Source organism: Panthera tigris, chromosome A3 (genome assembly GCF_018350195.1).
Source record: "Panthera tigris isolate Pti1 chromosome A3, P.tigris_Pti1_mat1.1, whole genome shotgun sequence".
Classification (NCBI taxonomy): domain Eukaryota; kingdom Metazoa; phylum Chordata; class Mammalia; order Carnivora; family Felidae; genus Panthera; species Panthera tigris.
The window spans coordinates 74,064,576-74,074,508 of record NC_056662.1 but is presented as its reverse complement, the minus strand read 5'-3'; positions in this window follow the sequence as shown (position 1 = coordinate 74,074,508).

The following is a 9,933-nucleotide window of genomic DNA, read 5'->3' as shown; positions in this document are numbered from 1 at the left end:
GAGGCAAGTGACAGACCACAATGCTGTAATTTCTCATCTGTTTAACTAAACAATCCCAATCCTGTTGTGCTTATTTGGACCAGAGACATAGAGTGGACGAGTCTGTTCCCCATTATTAATTCACTGAACTGGACTTACAATTTGGGAATGGAGACCATGGCCCATATCATATCAATCACAGATTTTAAACACACACACACGTACACACACACACACAAGTACCCTGGTTTAATAAATCATAGGCCCTCTGAGAACCCACATGACATCCCATGTGCTGGATGGTATTTCCGAAAGCTCTGAGAAAGCTAAAAATCATACACAGCAAGCAAGTCCCTGTTGAATACACATCTGAGGAGCTGTGCATGCCTTGTTTATTCCAGCAACTTTATGGAATAAATCACACAAAACAAATTAGTTTCAGATGGTAGGATATGAAGAGCTGATGTACAGTATAAAGGAAAGTGAACTCCCACTTTTGACCCAACTACTTCCCATCTCGAGCATCTCAGAATCCAGATGCAATTCATGCTGAAAATGCAATGAAGATCAGAAAGTTAATAATTGGTGAGGATTGGAGATTTCAAAAAGCAATCTATGAGTATTGTTAACTCATTGTGTTGTCTTATGATTTTCCGTTGTTTTACGTGAAACTATGGGTAAAATTGAACCTATCCTTTTTTCTTCCCTTCGTTATGGGTAGTAATAAAAAATAAATCTCTTTGTGACATTTCTTACCTGTACAGTAATTCCATAACAGATTCAAATCAATACACACTTAAATACCTCACTGCATAGCACACTGGGACAGTCTTTTGTATTCCTGAAAGAGACATAATGTCTTTCCCCCCCACCCCACCAATCTTTTTTTCTTTTTTAATGTTTATTTTTTATTTTTGAGACAGAGAGAGACAGCGCATGAGTGGGAGAGGTGCAGAAAGAGAGAGAAACACAGAATCGAAACCAGGCTCCAGGCTCCGAGCTTTCAGCATGGAGCCTGACACAAGGCTTAAACTCATGAACCATGAGACCATGACCTGAGCCCAAGTCAGACGCTTAACCAACTGAGCCACACAGGCACCCAATCTTTTTTCTTTTTAATTAGCTTAGTAAAATTGACTTGTTTTGATGTATAGTTCTATGAATTTTAGTACATGTATAGAGACATAGAACCACCATTGCTCTTCAGGGTACAGAACAATTCTATCACCCCCTTAATTCTCTGGTACCACTAATTTATAAACTAGTACCTTTAACCACTGGCAAACCACTGGTCTGTTCTCTGTCACTATGGTTTTATCTCTTCAAAAATGTCACATAACCTTTGTTCTCATCTAAATGAAACTTTTCACTCATCTAAATGCCACCGAGATTCATCCAAATTGTTGCCTCTCTTAATAATTTGCTCCTTTTTGCTGCTGAGTAGTATTCCACTGTATGAATGTATCACAGTTTCTTTATCCATTCACCCACTGAAGGATACTTGAGTTTTTCTCAGTTTGGGGACAATTATTAATTGAACTGCTATAAAAATCTGTGTACAAGGTTTGTTGTGAACATAAGCTTTCACTTGTCTTGGGTAAATGCCTAGGAGTGGAATTACTGGGTCACATGGTATATGTATGTTTGACTTCATAAGAAACTCCCCAACCTTTTCCAGAGTGGCTGCACACAATATCTTTTTCACAAGTAAACTACTAAAACCAGTTAAAAGCGACCCCCTGATAGCTTGCTCATTCACATCTAGGTGATTACAACAATGTTACTCACCATGATGAAATATTGTCCCTAAAATAATCAGAAGCAGTTGACTTTATTTTCTTTCTTTTCACTTTTAAGGCAGCAATCAAGTTTTTAATACTTTAACATGATGTTTTAAACAAAATTAGATGCTTGAAAGTTGTAGCAATGTAAAGCCTGAGGAATCTACTTTTAAACGAGGAAATTTTAATGAGAGAGGAAGAACCGAGGGAAAGTTTTCATCATAGCTAAGTTTGAGCAATTTAACCCAATGTCATATGTATGAAGTCCAATTTTCAATTCACAAATAAACCTCCCCCTCCCTTCCTTCAAAAACTTCCACCCTAGGCTAATTGCAAAAGAAGAAAACGGAACATGAGCTCCAGCCAGAAAAGATTCACAGCTGCCACTCTTTAGTTGCTACTTTAATGGAAAACACATGTGCAAGATACCACCCAGGAGACAACTGTGCTCTGACAAAAGGAACGTCACCAGAAAATGAGCCACGTGAGAGGACTTATTCTCTTGGATAGGCCGAACCCAGAAAGAAGGTTGATAGTATTGTTCTTATATAAATATGTGCTGGTCCAAAGATGAGATGTGAGACAGAAATTGATCTGTAGCAACCAAGTTGAAAGGCAATGATGTAAATTAGCCCTCAACAATTCTCACTCTACAACAATTTTACCATCAGATTTGAGGAGTTCTTAGCAAAGTTAACATGAGGAGAAATCCTGCAAAGGAATTGGAAGCCAGGGCACAATGATGAGTGCAATTATTAAATAGTACCATTAATACACATTAGCTTCCTCCTATTACAGATAGCCAGCATTGTTCCAAGTGCTGTACACATAGCATTATGTGTGTATATATATATATATATACACATTATATATTATATATATACATACACACACACACACACACACACACACACACACATCTATACATCCCTAATTTACAGGGTAGGGATTATATGCATTAGCTTAGGCTGCCATAACAAAATACATAAAATGGCTTGAAAACAGGAATTTCTCAAAGTTCTGGAGAAGAATGAGATCAAGGTGCCAGCCATTTAGACTGATGAGGGCTCTCTTCCTGGTTCGCAGATGACCACCTTCTTGCTATGTCCTCACGTGGTGGAGAAAGAGAGGATGTGAGCTTTCTGGTCTCTTCTTATAAGAAGACTAATCCCATCATGAGGTGCCACCCTCATGACTTCACCAAAGCCTAATTATCTCCCCCTAACCCCAACTCCAAATACCGTCACATTGGAGTTAAGACTTCAACATATGAATTTGGGGGGGGGGGGCGGATACAAGTAAGACCATAGCATCCACATTACAAATGAATGGTGTTTTGAGAGGTTATGGAGTTTATAATGGATCATTCAGTCAACAATCAGCACTTGAGCTTGAATCCAGGGCTGTCTGATTCTGGAGAATAATATCTACTATTTATTGACCATCCATTAAGGTCTGGGTGAATTTACACAATATCTCTAATCTTCACAGAAAATCTTGCAAGTCAGTATTCTTCCCATTTACAAATACGGAAACTCTGGCCTAACTCAGGAACCATCTGAACCTAATTTATTGCACATAATGTATCCTGGTGCTTCTAAAAGTATGGTCCTCAGACCAGCATCATTGCCATATTTACATGGAAACAAAATAGAAATGCAACTTCTTGGGCCAAACAACAAACCTACTGAATCAGAAACTCTTGGAATGGTGTCTACAATTTGTGTTTCAACATGCCTTCTAGGTGATTCTGGGTCATGTTAAGGTTTGAGATCAATTTGTTCCATAAATTTATTAGAATAATTAATATATTCAAAACTCAATAATAACTGGTATATCTGAGATTCAAATACAGGTCTACTTGGTGTCAAAGCCTTTTTCTAAATGATACTGCCCCATCTCAACCTTATCAAAGGAAGATCTTGAAGACTGAACATTTTAAATGAAGTGTGACTGCAGAGCATAATTCTGAATTCTGCTTTGCCACTATAATGCTAATCAGCTCTCCCACCTACAGTAATATGATATAGGGAAATGTCGGAAGGACAGTCCCTGAGAATTGACAATGATGCATTCCAATGATAAAAAAAACACCTTGTGGTATAAACTAGGAAACCAAGCTTTGTGACATTTTAATTTGGGCCTGACAATTTTGTCTCTCATTTAGTGAAAATGAGAAATAAGCTAGTATAGGAAACAGTACAGAACAAAGTTTCTTTTTTTTAAAAAGTGAAGTTCATACCCCTTTGACTTATTTTTTTAAAATCATGCTTAATTCATCTGATCAACCACTGCTTCATCTCCATGAAGTTGCTGTATAGTTACACCATTTTTCCTTCTGAGGAACAAGACCATATTGAAAGTCTGGATAGTTTACAGAAAGAGATAGAAGTCTGACTATAATGGAAATGGCTAATTGTCAGAGAGAGGTGAATAAAGGAGCTTGATCTCATGTCAAGGCCTTTTAAAATCATTTGAAAGGCCAAAGCATTTTGATAGAGGTTATTGCCAATGCAATTATGATCACCTACACATGTGATCAATATCACCTCTAAAGCATTTGATTAAAAATATTAATAAGCATTGCTAGTCCTGCTGTGTTTTACATGTAGTAAAGCTCCTTTAATCATCACAAACATGTGAGGTCAGTTCTAGGATTATTCCCATTTCACAGATGAGGGAATTGAGATATAGATAGGTTTAGTAACTTGCCAGATTAAGCCTATTAAAGAACATTTGCTGGACATTCATTCAGACACGGATGCTTGACTCTGGATGGATGGGCTCAGTGTTGCTCTGCATCTGGATTCGTTCCAAAGGCCCATCTATGAGGCTGCCTGACGCCTGGGGTGGGACGGTGCAGCCTTCATAGCGTTGGCACTCCATCTGGATAGAGTGAAGAAGAGCAGCAGTGTGATGCTGCAGCAGATCTAACAGTCCCCTCGCTCTAGTGAGAGACCAAAGTGATAAAGGGACAGACTGGGAACTATAATTCTATTGGCCTATTTGTTTTCCACTTGATTCTTTTTTTTTAATTTTTTTTAATGTTTATTTTTGAGAGAGAGAGACAGAGCATGAGTGGGGAGGAGCAGAGGGAGAGAGAGACACAGAATCCGAAGCAGGCTCCAGGCTCCGAGCTGTCAGCACAGAGCCCCACACAGGGCTTGAACCCACAAACCATGAGATCATGACCTGAGCTGAAGTTGGACGCTTAACTGACTAAGCCACTCAGGCGCCCCTGTTTTCCACTTGATTCTTGAAAATAAACCTAGAAATCATTTAGTTTGTGGTTTTCATAACTTCACTGACTCCTAACACATTTGAGTCAATGAGGCGAGGATTAGCATGATCTGTGGACGTTCAAACTTCTCATATGGAAGAGGAATTGAAATCCTTTAAAAACATATCACCAGCCAGCAGAAAGACGTCCGTGTTTTTCTGCTTCAGAGTTGTAAATGGATGTGACTTAAGCCCTAATTGGGAAAGACTGTGTGATTTATAATAGCAGATATTCTTTTAAGTAAACTTCCCATACTCTTTTATTCCATCTACCAAAAACAAAAGCTGTTTTCTGCAGAGCATGTGGAGGTGAAAAGGGCTTTCCAAAGAAATTGTTGTGTGTGATTTTTTATTCTTTCCTGGTTTGGGAAGTTCATCTGAGCCTAAGATCATCGTGTGCAGCTGACAGGAAGTTTGCTTGATGGCTTTTGCCTTTCACACCCCTGCTCCCTTTATCTAAACAGACAGATTTCCCACTTTCATACTTCTTCCCCCCTTCTTCCTTCCGTTCATGCATACCTTCACTCTGCCCATCCACTCTGATTCTATTCACTGACACCAGAAGGAACCCTCTGGAAAGGGAGGTAAAGGTTCTATAACATCCAGGGGAGGCTTTTAGTGCAGTAATTAATTAATCAATTGCCATTGCAGGCTATGTCCAGACTTCCCAAATTGTGTAGGTTGAAAGCCTCCTATTTTGAGCCCCTCTTTTGCTCCTTTGTAAGCATTTGAGCTCATTCAATGTGCTGGGAGCTCCAGAAAGAGCCAAGACCTAGTCCTTGCCCTTAATGAGCTCATGCTTGCCTGGGTAGAGGTGAGTGGGTTTATGGGTAACAAAGCTCTCCCTACTTTATCTGAACCCAAATAGATTCATTTACAGGACAATTTCTCTTAAAACCCTGTATGAAGAAGGTCCTGTCAGGCATCAAATTCACAAATCTCCTGGGTCGAGAATGGTAAGATTTCTGGTGTAAAATGATGAGTTTGGGAATCAGAACCATTTAAGTCCAAATCCCAACTCTGCCTTGGACAAGCTACTGAGTCTCATAGCGTCTCAGTTCTCTGTACTATAAAATGGGAATGAAACTGGCCTCAAGAGTCTGCATGAGGATTAAGTGAGAAAATGTCATACAAAGCACCTGGCATAATTCCTAGCACACAATAAAGGTTTGTTTCCCTTTTCTTTTTCCTCCCTTCTTCCCAGACCTCACAGGAAGAGGGGTGTGGCCTCTTTAATGAGAGGACATGAAAGAGGCTCTAATAATATCAAACATTTCTATATCACCTGCTACATCCCAGGCACCATTCTAAACTCCTTACATATTTTAACTTCCCCCCAAAATGCTATGGGATAAGCACTATTATTATCATCTCCACTTCATAAGTGAGGAAACCAAGGCACAGAGATGCCAAGCAACTTGCCAAGGTCACACACACTGTGATTCATACCCAAGTTATCTAGCTCTTAACCATCATGCTATCAGGAGGCAGATCATGAGAAAAAAGCTAACTGCGGCTGGAATCTGAGTACACAAACCAGCAGTCCTCAGATAATGGGCTCTATTTGTTTGGCAGTGTTTTAAAAATCAAGAGAGTCTACATTAGAGCCTATATTTCTGACTTCTCGCAAAAAAAGTTGGAAGATCTGGCAATATGCAGCCATCCTTGTGGCAATAAGCCACTGACTGGTGACTACTCTCTGGACTAAACACATGTTCTCTAGTTCAGCACAGTTACCAGGGTTCACAGTTTTATTAGGTAGGCCCAGCTTCACTTCTGACCTGCACATGCATTTGAGCTTGTGATCCAGAATTAGGCAATGCACTAAACATACTCTTGTCCATAAAGATACAAGAACTATGTTCAATAATGTACACCCAATGGTCAAAATATTGGAATGACATGAAAGCACAAATGAATGCAGAAAAGAAGTCTGAATAAAAAGCAATCAACAATCAGGTTCAAATCACAACCACTTATTTAAGTTTGGATTAGCCTTTGAGCCATATGTGCAAGACTGTACACATTTCCACACCTAAACCAAAAGCAAAAAATGCAGGTTTTCTTTTAGGCCATAGGGCTAAGAACCATTCGCCTTCAATGTTAAAAACATCCTTCTTTGTTTGGCATATCTGGACAAGGTAGCTTAAATTTTCATGTACTACTTAATTCAAACAATAACTTCTAAATCATTTTCTTCTTTTAGCTCTTTGGGCCTTGGTGATTGGCACGATCTTGGAGAACAGACAGATATATAGCAAAACTCTCCTAGAAACCTGGAAAATGTGGGGAGGAAAAGGCATGGAACCTTCTCTGTATAAGCCTATGAGAGAAAAGGAATCACTTCAATTTACAAGGAAAGAAACTGAGACTAAAGAGCTATCCAAGACCATACAGCCAGCTGACCCAGCATATTCTGAGCTGAGTCTATGTTCTTTCTAAGACTTAATACTACCTTTCTCAGAGTCTATCAACCTAAAAATCATGTTTAAAGAAGTGATCTATGGTATCACCATTTGTACCAAAATGATATCACACACCCTGTGTGATATCTTCCTAACAAATCTATCTTTGCCCAAGAGGGAGTTCTAATATTACTCATCAATAACCCTGGCTTTGTAACATCTGAATTTTTTTTGTTTTACCTTCTCAGTTTTATTAAACTGAGATCAAAATAAACCTCATTTTTTTTTACCAGTTTATAATCATTTTATTATGAACCTGCAGTAAGGCTTATTATTTACAAATCACTAAGTGAAATTTTTAAAAACCATTTTCTTCCTCTAATCTCTCCCATCCTGCTTTCTTAGAAGTACACAAAGCATTTCAACCACTCCCAAATTCCCTCTTGATACCCTTAATGATTCTGAAATATTTTGTTATTCCCCAAACACCGCCCTAAAGACAAATCATTGGACTCCAGGCTCTTTACACTGCCAAGTTGAATAGAGTTCAAATGTTCTATCTAACCAGACTCTAACTTACAACAAAGACACATATAGTAGATGATGTGTAAGATATTCCGAAAATACCAAGGCAACAGGAAAAAAATCTCTGTCATCAAGAGGTCCTCCCAGAATTTCTTGTAATCTGAAATAATAATTTCTATCAGGACCCTGTAACCTGGTCATACCACATATGTGTATGTCCTAATACACTAATAACATAAGTCAACTTTCATCCTAGTAATGTATAACTCAAGATTTCTCAATTAATATTACAAAATTTATTATTGTTTCTGTAAACATGAGAGCATGCACAGACTTGAGGAGGAAAAAAAACCAAGGAAAATAAAAATATCCTGGTAAAATAAAAATTTTAAATAAAATTTTGAGTCATTTAAAATACAACATTGTTTTTTAATTAAACCATTCCACAGCATGGCATAAATGTGAAAATAGGACGCAGAAAGGCGTTTTCCAAAATAATATGGGACCCACTAGAAATTTCTTTTATGTTAAAAAAAAGTGGTCCATGGAAGAACAGTTTTCCAATTGACCAAAGCATAACCAGGCATCTCTTCCACTAGAAGTTTCATCAAAAGACACACTTCCCCTTACCTCAAAGTTTCGATTCCAGAACCACTTCTTGCCCAAGTTTACTGGGAGTTTTTTTTAAACTTTGAGCTAATCTCACTTAGAAGATCTTTGGAGGCATGTAAAGTTTAAGGTAAATTCTCTTACTATTTTCAGAAGCATATGAACAAAAAAGCAAACTATGTAAAGCTACATAAAAAATGATTGAATTTATTTTTCCAACTGTAAGCTCCTTGAAGATAAGGATTCTCCTTTTCTTCCATCACTGTTGTATTACCTGCATCTAAAATAATGCAGAGCACATAGAAGATACTTAATAAATTCAGTGCTTACATTAATAACCTGAAAAATTCTCTGCAGCCCTGCAATTTTCAAAGGTTTCATCATACAGTTTTCCATGGCTCTTCAGTTCACTAACCATAAAGCCACCTGACCTGAAAGAAACCCCAGAGACCAAACAGTAGTTTTCTCTGTTCATTAACTCACAAATTTATAGAGTTTTAGAGCTATTGGGATATTGGAACCTGCCTTTGAACTCTTTTCTTTAACATAAGAGGAAAGTGAGGTCTAAGCTCTCAGGTTAAGTGACTTAGCCTTTATTATCCAGCTGAGAGGTGCCAAAGCCCATCTTGTTATTTCCTATATCTGCCTCTTCACTTCCCAAAAAAATACTTGTAGACTTGAGGATTTCATCTTTAATACCCTCCCAGAAATCGCACATGGCTTCCCCTTAAGCCGTGGTGGAATGGGCCACAATTTTAATATAATGTACCAATAGCCAGGGGTTTTGCTCAACTGAAAAACAGGTGTTTGACTGACTTGCAGGGTCTTGCTTTGGGGGAAAGATCTGTTGAGTCCACCTGAGAACCTTAAATGTTTTAATACTCTTACATTACTTCATGAATAGCTCAGGGGCTGGGGGTGGGGCAGATATTGTTGTTTCCTGTCCCTCATGTATTGAGACAGAGAAGCAAAAACCTTCAATTTGACCACAAGAGGGCAGCTACAACATTTCCTCCTTGATTTTTGCAGTTCTAACCCAAGGACAAACGTTATTTCAAGGGCCCAGCCTGCCATAGATCACTGATAGCAACTTTCAACCGAATCCTCAATATGTCACAAAACATTCTTTCACGGTGTTTCTTGGGACTTTTTTGTTTTGTTTTTAAACAAATTATTTTTCAACTTCTTTCCAGATCTAGAGAGCCCTCTTTTAGAACTCTGTGCCAAGATGACCGTCTACAAAGATCTTTGGAGACCAATAAATCGTTAGGCTAATTTGGAAACCCACAGAAGAGGTTTTATTTTAATTATGCTTGACCCCAGATAAAAATAAAAACAATAATGATCATTTGATT